The 13214-nt window shown below is 36.4% G+C and overlaps 2 long non-coding RNA genes across 7 annotated transcripts in view; one reads left to right on the forward strand and one right to left on the reverse strand.

Annotated features, from left to right (window-relative positions):
- The window catches only part of LOC149662123 (uncharacterized), a 421496-nt gene that overhangs the window by 321335 nt on the left and 86947 nt on the right, over positions 1 to 13214 (reverse strand). The window lies entirely within an intron of this gene.
- LOC149662135 (uncharacterized) lies at positions 4402 to 6364 on the forward strand. Of its 3 annotated transcripts, XR_016368574.1 has the most exons (3): positions 4402 to 5079; positions 5984 to 6059; positions 6146 to 6364. It is a non-coding gene; the product is annotated as an uncharacterized LOC149662135 (long non-coding RNA). The 3 variants fall into 3 exon arrangements; XR_016368572.1 differs by having other exon boundaries at positions 4402 to 6059; XR_016368573.1 differs by lacking the exons at positions 5984 to 6059; positions 6146 to 6364 and adding an exon at positions 5162 to 5207.

Genomic DNA, 13214 nt, shown 5'->3' on the forward strand with positions numbered 1-13214 from the left:
GTATTAGGGAACAAACTGACGACATCAAAGCTAACCATAAGGCTATTGTCTTCAAACGTGATATCGTTTAGACGTTCAATAAAGTCATATGAATTTTTAAGACAGTTTTTCGAGTCCACAAGGGTATCAAAGATCTTAGCCAGATGGATAGACAGATTACATGTAGTTGCACCAGACATATCTACAATAGGTCTCATAGGATTATCAGTTTTGTGAATTTTAACATAACCTTTTAAGTGGGAAATTCTAGGATTCTTATTCCTTAATGCGAATTTGAATTTTTTATCAATTTCACCAGATTTTTCTAATTTTATAGAGAAATCAATGATTTCTTTACATTGTTTATTTAAGCTAAATTTCGGATTTTTAATGTAGTCACCGTTATCAATAAGATTTTGCATTTTAGTGATATAGGCGTTTTTGTCCATAATTGTTATTTTTCCCCCCTTATCAGCCGGAACAATTAGTAGATCTTTCTTCTTTATAATCGTTTTAATCGCGTAGCGTAGGTCTTTGGTTAAGTTGTCTTCACTAAGATTAAATTTAAAGGTTTTAAGTTCGGTAGTTAAGATATGACAAATGTCACTAAGTTCGTTATCATCAACAATGTTTTTGATAAAGAATTTTTCTAATTCTACTGCGATATCTAGATGGTTCATGCTCTTTGGTTTAGGAATGAAATTCAAGCCAAGGCTTAGTACCCTCATTTCGTTAGTATTAAGTTCGGAGGTGGATAGGTTTACTACGTTCTTTGGTTGAACGTCTTCAGTTAAATTAATGGAGGCATCCTGCGTTTTTTTAACGGTGACTGATAATTGGAGTTTGTCGAACTTACGTTTCTGCTTAGTGCTAATTTCCTTGTGGACCTTGTTAAAACTGTCTTCGATCCATTGTCGAATTTCCAGATTGGCGTTAGGATCAATTTTCTTGTAGAAACGTGATTCCAGGGATTCAATTTCTTTCTTGGCCTCACGAATGGTGTTCCGGACCTCCCCGATTTTTGATTTAATGACTACATCGGGGAGACAGAAAGAAAACTACTTGATAGAGTCAAGGAACATAAAAGAGATGTCAAAAACAAAAAAGAAACAAATGCCATATTTGTTCATCTAAAATTTAATACTTCACACCAGATTAATTGGGATAATATCTCTATTTTGGCTAAAGAAAAGGATTATTTTAAACGTAAAATTACTGAAAGCATATTTATAAAAAAATTTAAACATAACAACTTTAATTTAGAAGCCGGAATCTCCTTAAAAAATAATTGGAACATTAATAACCTATTAAAATATAAAAATAAAAATAAATAAAATCCCGCGCCAACCTGGCACCCTCTAGATGTAAATAATCTCCTAGGGATAAAATGTTATACTCCCCCCCCTTTTTTAGATATATTGTTTTTTAGTTTTTTAGTGTATAGCTTATTAATGTGAAACTCACTATGGTTCACCAGACTGAACGACGAGCCGCGGCTCGAAACGTCTCATTTTTAATTTGGATGTTTTAAATAAATTATTATTTAACTCTAATTACACGTGGTTTATCTCCGTAAATTTCTTTAATTTTCTAAATTACTTTACACCCGTGTATAATAATAGTTATGTTTGACCTTTTTAAATAACCCCTAATCCTCATCCAATTTAAATCACCGATGAATCCCTATCCCATATAAAGCATTAATGAAGATCACCAATAAATCCCTAACCTTTTAAAAGTATCAATGGAAATCACCAATGAACGAAGATTTTCATTGGCACATAGCCCCTCGACACGTTTAACAGTGCTAAAATGATTACCCGTAACATCTAAGTGGACCTTAATAGAAGAACAAAGTTTTATTGATTATCTCCTCGATTAGTTACTTTTAACAGTGCTTAAATTATTAAACACGTTACGCTCAATTAATAAACGCACTGAAAGTTTAAGTTTACAACATAGACTAATACCCACGCATATTTATAAATGGTTAACATTGACTTATGTCCAGGAGCGTTTGAAAGAGAAAGAATTCATAAAACAGCCAACTTGAGTTCTTTCTTTGTGTAAATTCCGAAGTTTTTACTTTATAGAAAGTTGTTCGGGTTCTTAGAATATTTATGGCTTGAAAGGTGAGAAATTTTAAAGAGAATATGAAATTAGCAATTTTATGTAGGTCAATATGACAAATTTGCGTGTTCACAAAAGACATACAGATACTCGTGTTTGTTCATTAACATTCTTACAAACCATCCGCATTGTACTGTCATGGGTAAATCCAAAGAACTTGGAACATATAGCCCCCTAGAATTACACATCCACGCTCGAATTTTTCAATTTCCAAGCCCACTTTTTTTTTAACGATAACTTTATCATTCGTTGGTAACGCCATCTATAATGCTTGAGACGAAATATTTATCTGTCGTCTGCTTTGCTGAAGCTGAATTTTTCTCATTTGCTTTAATTGCTTATGAATTTGGGCGCATAGACGCGGTAATGAAAATGTTTTTAAAAATTGTTTTGATATTATTTATTGTGAAAGGTAGGCCTATAATATTAAATTCTAGAGGGCCGGTAGGCCCTTCTAGATAAGAACCCACACCCTCCCGTAATGTTAAAGAAATAATTCACAGATTTTAGGGTTAGCGTCCCATAGAAAAAGCATGGGATTTTTGGTGGTCCACTCCATCGAATAACTCAGAAACTACTGCGAAGTTAAGGTTCGGAACACTTTTGAATTATCAAGCAACTATTGAATGTTAAACTTCTGAAGTTTGGTTAAGAACAATTAAGTCTAAGTATTTTATTTTAATTAATTTATAAATCATGGTAAAACCGTTAAATATATTTCACTGTTTGCATAGCATTTTATTCAGCCTCCATCGGGTTTGTGGCGCATAGGATAACGCGTCTGCCTATGGAGCAGAAGATTGCAGGTTCGAGTCCTGGCAATCTCGTTGTTTATTTTTACAGATCTTTTATTCAACATAAATGAAATAATCCTATAAATACAATGTTTAGATAATTTTTTGTTACGAAGTACGGGCTTGTGGCGTAATGGATAATGCGTTTGCATTCGAGGCAAAACGTTGCAGGTTCGAGTCTTGGAAAGCTCGTTGTCTATTTTTGATGAAGAATCTTAGTATTTATAAGGGAAAATTCTTAAATAACAAACTTTCAATGAAATGTGCGCGTGCTGGCGCGTGGTTTAGAATAACCTTTTTTTTTAAATCTATACAAAAAGGTCAACTAAACTTAATTGAGTCACCAACCGCCATTTTATATGAAATAAGTTACCACCCGCCTATCTATGGTGAATTAATTTACCACCCGCCTACCAATTGTGAATTAATTTACCACCCGCCTACCAATTGTGAATTAATTTACCACTCCCCTGCCAAATGATTTAAAATTTTAATTTTTCCCATAAAATAATGAGAGGCACTTGGAGTGAGCCAATATGCTCATGAACATCTTACTGGAACATCGAATTAATGACGTTTGACAAGCATATAATTATTTTTATAATATATTATTACAAATTAAGGCTGAAGGAACAGATATTATATAAAAAAGACTTGGTTTGCCCAAGCCTTAAAAACAAAACGATAAGAGTTTTTCCAGTTGTCTGAAGTGCAGATATTATTTTTTTCTATTGAATTTTAAAGACAATCCGTATTTTACTGCTCTTTCGAATTTAATTCAATCACCTGATTTTACTGCTGATGGATTAGTTTCCTATAAATTAATTGAAATAAAAAATTACTTATCTCAGATTTTTCAACAACAATTCCATTTTCCTGAAATATTTTATCATGAATTTATTATTTTGAGGGATATCGTGTAAATTTAATCAAATTGACACTTTCTTTTTTAATTTCCGAGAATTTTCCTTTCAAAAGGTTTTAAACACATCAAGTTTTCATAATGTTGTCAACTAAATAGCAACTCAACCAACACTTCTAAAATCTTTCCCACAAGTACTGATATACACAGTTCAATAATTGTGACTGTGCTTAAAGAAGAAACGAACCCCTTTATCAAATATTAGAAAGGTGATAACAGCCCCCCTTTGTATTCTGAAAGACCGCATAATATACATTATTAATGAGAGAATTATTTGAAAATTAAAGTACGTTCTCCATTGAAAACAAAAAATTTCATGATAAAATGTTTCAGGAAAATGGAATTGTTGTTGAAAAATCTGAGATAAGTAATTTTTTATTTCAATTAATTTATAGGAAACTAATCCATCAGCAGTAAAATCAGGTGATTGAATTAAATTCGAAAGAGCAGTAAAATACGGATTGTCTTTAAAATTCAATAGAAAAAAATAATATCTGCACTTCAGACAACTGGAAAAACTCTTATCGTTTTGTTTTTAAGGCTTGGGCAAACCAAGTCTTTTTTATATAATATGTTTTGATGCAATTGTAGGCCTATACTTAGCTGTTGTCCTTAAAATAATATCAATTTGGTAAGCTTTTTTCTAACAGCTTCCATTTTCATTTTTTCATTAAAAATACGAATAACTTTGGGAACTAGAAAGTTCAGATAATGTTTTCATCCAATTTCTTGGGAAAAATGTTTTCACGCATCAGACACCTTTTTACGAGGGATTAAATTTTGAGAGCAATTGTTTTAGAAGCAGTACCACCATCATTTTCAAGGTTTTGCATCCGCAGGCTTTTTTTGGTGAGATCAAGAATTTTCACTACGCTCTCCGAAGGATATATTAAACTACCATGATCTCTAACAATTAATCCTCTGGTCGACTTGGTCGTAATGCAGTAGTCGTGAAAGCTCTTTCATTGATTGCATTTGAGGACTTTGTGCAGTTTCCGTACACAAATCCAGCCAAAATAGTGTCTCTCAATAGGTTTGACCCATCAAAATATAAATGTCCTCTGTTAGCTTTGAGAAAATTTGGTGACACAGTATTATCACGAGCCAAGACATTTGCACAACCAGAACCCTCAACCAGAAAGGCGTTCTTATAAGCTGCTTTAAATTTTAAAATCGTGGGATTGTTGTTTCATCCACCTTTTTGTCTTACTACTCCGAAAAAATATGGTTTTGAGACAGTTTGTACGTTGGAAGGTAATTGTTGTTTTGATTAAAACAATATATTAGTAGATATCAACAGATTTTGATGACCCTAAACTATCGCTTTTTTTGCTAGCCCGACTATGTTTCCTATAATTAATGATTAAAAGTTTGAAAACACAGTTGGAGTTTCTCAAAAAGTTCTTTAATAAAATATAATTCCATCTCTTAGGCGTGGGTTTGTGGGTACACGCAAAAGTAATGTAGAATAGCGGTTTTGCCCAAGTGACAAAAACTTTATTTTGGTGACTTTCCGATAGTCAGATATTTGAAAATGATTGCTAACAGGGTTGCCACAGTACCTGGAAAACCTGGAAAAGTCAGGGAATTTAAAATAGGGTTGAAAAGTCAGGGAAATTGATTTAAGTTAGTAAAATTTCTGGGGATAAGTCTATATTGAAAGAGTAATGAAAGTTTTCTCCTCATCCTCTCTTCTTAACACAAGTGAACTCTTGAGCAATCCTTAAAAATGCTGTCTAGAATTGCTTTTATGTAAAAAAACCTCTTAGACTGTTAGATAGTTAAAATGTTTCTTAATGATTTTAAGGTAACAAATACATGGGAAAACTTTATGTAGAGGGTTTATTTAATTAAAAGCACTTAAAACGTGCTGCAAAAATTTACGTTTTCGGCCTAAAAAGGTCAGGGAAAATCTAAGAAAAATGTCAGGGAAAACCTGGAAAAGTCAGGGAATTTGGTTCTGAAATTGAAAATTCTGTGGCAACCCTGTACAAATCGCGGTATTTTTCCCAGGAGACCAATTTGATTTTCCAATGGCATTGAGCCATTTTACTAACAAACTGGACTGATCACCGGATATCTTTATTTGAGTTGCAGTTAGTAATAAAAATAATGTAAAATTGTGGAACAATTTTCGCGCTTTGCTTACTTATGATAGGAGGACTGTTCCCATCTGGAACTCCATTCCTACCGAAGTAGGTGGCCAGCCCACTCTCTATTTAAACTCAAAATACGTAAGTTCCTAAAACTTTAACTCGGATGGAGGGAAAGAAATCCACCAATCCCTATCTCTTTAACCACCTTTTTACTATATTATCAGTGTATAAGTTCAAGTTGGAGCTGTAAGGCTTCACAGCCCTAGCTCGTCAATTGAATGGAGCAAAAAAATAAACATTTTTATTTCTCCGTGTATTTTTACATTCCTCAATTGAACATTTTTTGCCCATTTTATACTCGCACACTTTGAAATTAGCGCAAGAAAGTGTTTTTCTCAATAATAAATCGTTTTTATTATGTTATTAAACGTTTAAAAACTATATTTAAACATGTAGTGTATTAAACTAAAAGCACTTTGAAATCGCGCTATTTCCCGCCAAAAAGTTTGAAAATGTTTCATTTTCGCGCAAAAAATAAAATATAGAAATTCTAGTTATGCGCCACACACATAGATGGCGCTACCGACGAATGATAAAGTATACTTGTTGAAAAAACCGGGCGCGCGAAGCGTAGATTTGATGTGTAATTCTAGGGGGCTTATATGTTCCAAGTTCTTTGGGTAAATCATAATCCTTTCTCCTTTAAAATCACCAATGAATGAAAAATATAACCTTAACACAATTTATCCCTTTTCACTCTAAGTGTGTTAATTTATATGTGCAGAGTACATTCCCAATGCACTGTTATAGACAAATCATAATCCTCTCCCTTTGAAAATCATCAATCACTCTTTTCATTCTCCCTTTAAAAAAACGAGCGATACTTCTTCTTCTTCTTCAGACCAAGTCAAACTAATACCCCCATCGTTAGATGTTCATCAAACGATGTGGCTAAAAATTAACCCTAAACGGAATAATTGTGTGGTTCTTACATATCAGAAGTGGGATAAAGAACAAATCGCGTCAAAAGCATCTATAGAACTTTCAACTAGCATCGGAACGGAACTGCAATGGTCTAGAAGAAACGTAAAAAAGAGCGAAATCCTCGACGCATGGAACGGAATAAAGACTTACGAACGGCTATAATAATTACAGAATAGAACGAAATAGGCAGAACGTAAAGTGCCAAGAACGATTGAGGTACTTCTTTATTTATGTATAGTGAAGTGAGACGTAGTGCACGTATAGCAACGAGAAAAAGTCTGGGAAAGGAACGTAGAGGGTGAATTTTTAGCGAGAACGACATATTGAGAAGAGAAGAAAGGGCAGTTAGCAAAAGCGACGAAAACTCAACGTTTGGTGACGAGTACGAAAGCAGAGATGAAAACGGAGAACGAACCAACGCTGTGAATAACTTAACAGCCACAACGACAATGGCTGACGAGGAAAACGTAGCCCTTTCCCGAAAAGAATTTCAGAAAACGATGAGAGACGCCATCGGCGAAACAATTCAACAGGCAATTGTTAGTGTCGCAAACTTGAATGCCAATGCTACGGCTCAAGGTGACAACGCGCGTCGTCACTTCAGCAATGAGGGAGATGTCATACCGGAGTTTGACCCAATTAAAGCTCCTCAACAAACCATCGACGTATGGATCCGTAAAGTTAAAGATGCCGCCAGGACGTATGAATAAGGTGAGCGGGCCATTATTCATTTTGCACTATCAAAGCTACAGGGAACAGCCAAAATTTGGTATCAAGGTCTGGATTCAATAGATTATGACTGGGATGAGTGGAAGAGTCTTCTTAGAGAATGGTTTCCGTCACGAAACAATTACCAACGTCTTCATCGAGAAATGGAACAACGAATTTGGCGAAACAATGAACGGGTGGCGGTCTATTTCCACGAAACGGTGGCAAAAGCAAATCAATGTGGTCTGAACGACGATCAGATGATCGACTACCTGATTACCGGATTGAACGACGAATCCGTTATAAACGCTCGGAGCGTAAGAACATTTATTTCGCCACAGGAATTGTTAGAAAGTATCTAACAACTTGAGGAACGTAGACAGTTGTTGCATGAAACCCGAGCCAAGAATAAGCCATATTTTGAACGAAAAACAAAGGAAATCGACATACGAAACACCGAACATAAAAACAACGAACCAACACAAACTGCGTGTCCAAAATATCAACCACGGGGGAACGAAAGGGGCGAACTTCTTTGTTTTAATTGTCTGGAATATGGACACCTTTCGAAAAATTGCTCCAAACCGCAAAGGAAGCCACGTTGTTCAAAGTGTGGAAGAACCGGGCATACTGATGGAGAATGTAGAAAAAGGAACAACCAAAGCACGCAGAACGCGGCAAATGCGAATCAATTGGACGATAGACACCTCGACGGGGTAGAGCACGCGAGAAGCTCCAACGAGAAATACTTTAAGAAGGCGACCATAAATGGTAAATTGATCAGATCCTACGTAGATCTTGGAAGTCAATGCGTTATGATCCAAAAGAGTAAAGCCGATGAACTGGGTCTGGAATATGAACCGACAAATTCCATTATCAGGGGTTACGGAGGTGCAAGAACTAAACCGCTTGGAGAGTTCACAGCGGAAATAGAGGTCGACCAGGCAAAAGGAAAGGTTCCTGTTCACGTAATGCCTGATGAAGCTCAGGATATACCCCTACTAACGGAATAGCCTCACGTAACAGTAATTCGTAGGAAAAACACAGTCCGTTAATTCAACGAAGAACATGAGAATGATCACGATGATGAGTGTTTGCCGCGAATAAATATCCCAGCACTACCGAAACCACAAGTTAACTTGTGGGCGTAGGAAGCCGTCGTAATTCCGCCTAACCACGTAGGATTTGTTGGAGTAATTACTAAGGAAGGACCTCTTGATTGATGCCCAGATGAGAACTTGGCCTGAAAAAGAGCATTGCTTACCTCGAACCATTAAAACTGTTGATCAGAAAGGATACACTGCTACACCCATCGTGAATGTATCTCATCAAGAACTCACTATATTTGAAGGTCAGAAGGTTACTAAAGCCGAAGTATGCGAAGAAGAAGCGACCGAGAAAGAATCACTCGGAGAAACGCTACACACATCGGAGGTAAAACTAAGCCCAATCAATCTAAAGGACATTAATATCGGTCTCGACGTCAGTCACGAAGAACAACAAACTCTCTGCGACCTGTTGAACGAATTTCGCGATTGTTTTGCCGAAAATATTGACGAATTAGGACGAACTGACGCAGCCGAAATTGAAATCGAATTGAATTCCACGAAACCAATAACGTTTCGACCCTATCGACTCTCATTTGCTCAACGACAAAATGATCGAAGAAAAATTGACGAGTTATGGAAAGCTGGAATTATCGTAGACTCCAATTCTCAATACGCAAGTCCTATTTTAATAGTGAAGAAGAAAAATGGTGATGAACGTCTATGCATTGACTATCGTGCATGAAACCGAATAACTAAACGGGACGCTTTCCCTTTACCTCGCGTGGACGAACAGTTGGAGAGGTTGCAAGGGAGTAGATACTTTTCTTCGTTGGATCTCGCGTCTGGCTACTATCAAATTCCGGTAGCTGAAAATTCAAAGGAAAAGACTGCCTTCCTCACGCCTGATGGACATTACCAATTTGAAGTCATGCCCTTTGGGTTAACAAACGCACCCGCGATTTTCCAGCGAATGATGAACGGAATTCTTGGGCCATTGCGCTATTCTATCGCTATGGCATATCTCGATGATATCTTACTACCTGCGAAAACGGTCGATGAATGTTTCCAAAACTTACGACAAGTTTTAGAAATACTGCGTAACGCGAACTTAACGCTCAATCTGAAGAAATGTTTCTTTCTACAACAGCAAATAGAATACTTGGGTTTTGAAATCAGCCCTGATTGCATCAAACCTGGAGAAAACAAGTGCGTGAAATTCTTCCCACAATCGAAGAATGTCCACGACGTAAGAAGATTTTTAGGATAAGCGAGTTTCTTCAGGCGATTCGTGCGGAACTTTGCTCACATAGCTTCACCTTTGACGCAACTATCAAAGAAGAACTCTTCTTGGAAATGGACCCTAGAAGAAAACCAAGCTTTCGAAACATTACGTGATCGACTTTGTGAACAACCATTACTTGGGCTGTATAGCCATGAAGCTACGACAGAACTTCATACGGACGCCAGTAAGATTGGATTGGCTGCAGTTCTGTTTCAGAAGGGAGCGGATGGACTGCTGCACGCTATACATTACTCCAGTCGGCAAACAACCACAGACGAGCAACGTTACCATTCATACGAGCTGGAGACATTAGCCATCGTTTGGGCCTTGGAAAAGTTACGACCTTACTTACTAGGGAAAGAATTTACCATCGTTACCGACTGTAACTCAGTACGAAATGCGTTTTCAAAACGGGACTTGGTCCCTCGCATCGGCCGATGGTGGTTGAAAGTCCAGGACTTTAATTTTGAATTAATTCACCTGTTGGTGAGCCTGAAGAAACTGATGCGTCAGATGGTCTTCAAATACTTGCTACAAACTTGTCTGTCGAGGATTGGCTAATAACCGCACAGAAGGGTTATGACCGAATAAAGTTAATCATCGATACGCTGAATAAAACCGACAATCTTTCGAAAGAAGATATTGAAATTAAGAAAAATTACGAACTGAATCATGGACGGTTATTTCGGCGACTCCAAACCAAAGAAAGCGAAGAACCTAAACTATTATGGGTCGTACCGCAACGTGCGAAATGGCAAATCGTCAAAACTTGCCACGACGATATCGGACATTTTGCTCTCGACAAAACGCTAAGCAAAATCAAGAATGACTACTGGTTTCCGGGTATGAAGCGCTATGTACGAAGATGTATCGCTGCATGTCTACCTTGCCTATATCGCAAAAAACCATCTGAAGGACAGCAAGGTTTGCTACATTTAATCGACAAAATCGGAATACCATTTCATACCGTACACATGGATCATCTTGGACCGTTTGTGAAAAGCTTGTCCGGTAACACCTATTTGATCGTAGCTGTGGACGGATTTACGAAATTTACGCTTTTGAAAGCCGTACGGAACGCGGGTATGGCTCCTGCCGTGTAGTTTCTTGAAGACCACATAGCAATTTTTGGCGCACCACGGCGCATTATAACGGATCAAGGAACTGCATATAAAGGGGGAAAATTTCAAGCCTATTGTAAGAATGTAGATATCGAGCATGTCATGAATGCCACAGCTACACCGCGAGGAAACGGGCAAGTCGAACGTTACAACCGAACAATTATCCCAGCAATAGCGAGTTCTTGTACGCGTGCAGACGAAAAGGACTGGGACACGAGGATTTCTCAAATTCAATGGGGAATCAACAACACCATGCACAAAGCCACTAATACAACCCCATTTGCACACGAATGTTTTGGGTATAAGAATATGGAATAAGTCAACACCGTGTAATGTCTGGAAAATATCTGGTTATAATTATTTCTTTCCAAAGTTTAGAGTCAGGTAAAATAATTTCAATCTTGACTTCATTCGGTGTCTAAATGAGTCAAATGACAAAAATCACAATAACTTCTATCACAGATCAAAATTTGGGTTTGTACTTGATAATAGTAAGCGTAACTAGAGGACAGTTTATACTTCTTCGTTTGTTAACAATATTCCAAGCATGAAGATTTCGTAGTTGCATACTCGTCTATTTTTATTTCTCTTGCTGATTAAGGGCATTTGATTATCTAATAATCCAAGACCGCAGCATTTGAAAGAAATTTTGTTATCGGGTGAAGCCCCATGTATGGGAAATCTGGGTTTATAACCAATCCTGACATAAAAATGATAAAATACAGATTTGCAGGAGAATATTTTGAAATTTCCAAAAATATTCAAACAAACAACTCAGCTCATGTGGATCTCCTTTTAGGTCATTTTTTTCAAGCAAATTGATTTAATTTTCAAACTGTTTTCTTCCCTTTTATCTGCTTTTATCGACTCCATGATTCTACTTTTACTTTAAGACTTGGCCTCTTTCCACTAACATCTCTTTCTGCCACTTTCTACACACTCCATATACTCCAAAATGTTCTCCAAAAGGAGAATAAATGTTTGTTCACCAACGTTCAATTCCATGATATAAATATAATTATAATTTTGCAGGTTAAAACCGAAAAACTACCCTTATGTGATAGGTTTAACCAAGGTTTAACTAGTAAAACTTCCTTACATGCAGCCGCCATTTTGATTTTTTATAGGACCCCTTCCCCCTCTTTAAAGTTCACTTTTCGGCTTTTCGCCCTTACGAACCTTGCTCTCTTCAAAGTTCACTTTTAGGCGGCAACTTTCCGAAGCCAGGCTTAAGGTTCGTATTCCTCTATTAAAAACCTGTATTTAATTATATCTATTACTTCAAATTATATTTAGAAGTATTTTATGGGTTAATAATTTGGTTATTTAAACCAACTTCATTCATCGTTTGTGCTCAATTATTTTTCTCTTTCCAATTTTCCTTTAGTTAAGGTTAATGATAAGCCTATTTTTTATTACTCACATTTCATTATTACCTACATCATTGAAATCTGAGTGTTTTTCAAAGGGTTCTTTGTGTACCTTTGCAAATTCAAAGGGTTCTTCTTTGTGTATCTTTGCAAATTCAAGGGTTTCTTTGTGTACCTTTGCAAATTTAAAGGGTTCTGTGTGTACCTTTGCCAATTCAAAGAGTTCTTAAAAAGTTCCTTGTGAACTGCTGGGTGTAACAAACATATTTGCAAAACCCGTTGCAATATATTATTAAATACATTATTGTGACAGCCATTCTTGACTATTTAAAATGGTTACTCGAGAACAAGCTAAGCGGGAAAAAAAATCCTTGTAATGCGAAAAATTAGAACAGAAGCTAAGTTGAAATTGGAAACTGAGAGGAAAGCTTTGCAAAAGAAGCAAAATAATCAGCTTTACTTTAAAATGTACTACCTGAAAAACAAGGAGTACTTCAAGGAAAAAAACGCAAATACTCAAGTTGCGCGTAAATCTGGCCTTGGTATTGCGAAAAAAACAAATTCGACTAAACCACGTGGTGGCACTACTAATGTGTGTTCCCACTCAAAATATAAAAAAAAATATGAAACCCACTAAAAAAGATAAGTTTGGTTTTGCGAAAAAGCTTCTCAATGCGGGAATTTTCAAAACGAAAAACAAAAAAATTATAGCTGAAAGCTATAAAAGGTTTCTAGTCAAACGTCTAACTGAAAGACTGGCGGCGTCAGAGTCTTTCAAC

The sequence above is a fragment of the Phalangium opilio genome, unplaced genomic scaffold, assembly GCF_054372755.1.
Source record: "Phalangium opilio isolate 3A_F unplaced genomic scaffold, DU_Popi_V2 ptg000063l_1, whole genome shotgun sequence".
NCBI classification, from domain to species: Eukaryota; Metazoa; Arthropoda; class Arachnida; order Opiliones; family Phalangiidae; genus Phalangium; species Phalangium opilio.